Here is a 1,688-nt window from a genome sequence, read left to right on the forward strand (position 1 = left end):
CATTGCTCACATTCTTCAAAACTGTCAGCTCCTAGTCTTATCTCCATTGCATCTGCTCTCGTGATAAAACAAAACAATGTTGAAGTGGGCAAGGGCCAAATTCTAGTCATCTCCTGGTGACCAGGAGGCAGAGAAAGCAAACACAGCTAGGGACAAGGCATAACCTCTGAAAGAAAGTCCTAGTGACCTCCTTTACCCTCTAGGCCCCACTTCCTAAATTTCCCCAAGGAGTACCATCACCTACGGACAAAATGTTCTTAGATTAGCCTCTGGTAACATTGCATGTTCAAACCATAATGAGGGTCCTGCAACAGAAAAAGACTAGTAGGTAAAAATATATAGAAACCCACATGTATTATGGAAAATATATCAAAAACTTTACTGCAGGCTGGGAACATGGACTGCACTTGATTTGCACATGTGAAAGCCCAAGTTACATCACCAGTGTTGCAAAATAACAAAGCAATAATTAAAAAATAACAAATTCAGTTATTTCTTGAAACACGTGCACTACAGTAATGTAAGTAATTAACAATAAACAAAACATCGTGTAAGTATAAGTGAATTCTGTGTATCTGTATCTTTTCTGTAAACTATTCTGCCACCAAAAGCTTTTGCAAAAAATAAAATGCTTTGAATAGTACAGCCTAGCCCAGAACTACAAAGTCAATGACAAGTGTCAGGATTGTTGTAAACTGTAAGTTACGGATGACACAGACATCATATTCATTTATTGATTCAAGATGTTCAGGAGATGCTGGGAGCTTGAAAGCCAGAATTTAGAGTAGAGCCACGTGGGTGGAAGGGAAGTTGAAGGAGGCACGTTGGCTATTCCTTTATCTGCAGTCTGCAAGCCTTTTACATTTGTCACGTTACCATGTCAGTTTCCTTCCTACCATTGTTCACATTCTGCAAGGATTTTATTTAGTTTTCAATTCTTTTTTGAAAGCCCAACTTTTCCTGCCATTGCTTTGACACATCAGCTCCATGGCAGTATAGACTGTATCTGTTGTCCTTTTTTATTTAACATTTCATGGTTTTTTTAATGACTTCATTTTTATTTTAAGGACATTGGTACTTTGTCTACATGTATGCATGTGTGAGGGTGTCCAGTCTCCTGGAACTGGAGTGACAGAGTGCTGTGAGCTGTCATATGGGTGCTGGGAATTGAAAACAGGTCCTCTGGAAGGGCAACCAGTACTCTTAACAACTGAGCTGTCTCTCCAGACCCACTGTTCTCATTTCTTTATCCAACTTAGCTGTTCACAGCAGTGGCATCACATAGAAACTATGTGAATTTATCAACTGCATAAATGAGCAGCAAAGGGCAGAGAGAAAGCACTCTACTTTCACTACAGCTTGAATCTTTTCTTGTTAGTGTCACCTGTAATATATGTTCACTCACCCTGGTCTTCTACACTTTTCTCTGCCTCTCAAAAAATTAGAAGAAAGCAGGCAAGCAAATAAGCACACACGTCACTCTATGACCAAGTCACAAGCCTTAACATAACAGACACTGCATCGCTTAGACCCAGGATTACTGTCCTCCATAGTAGACAAAATTTGCAAATACAAGCTATAGCTTAAGTAGAAATATCTTAGTAATTATTTCTACTATATTGCACCATATGCTTTCTAGTCTTTCTATTTAAGACAAAGAAATTTGTTATTAAGGCAGGGAAGTTGTT

Source organism: Rattus norvegicus, chromosome X (genome assembly GCF_021556685.1).
Source record: "Rattus norvegicus strain SHRSP/BbbUtx chromosome X, alternate assembly SHRSP_T2T, whole genome shotgun sequence".
Classification (NCBI taxonomy): domain Eukaryota; kingdom Metazoa; phylum Chordata; class Mammalia; order Rodentia; family Muridae; genus Rattus; species Rattus norvegicus.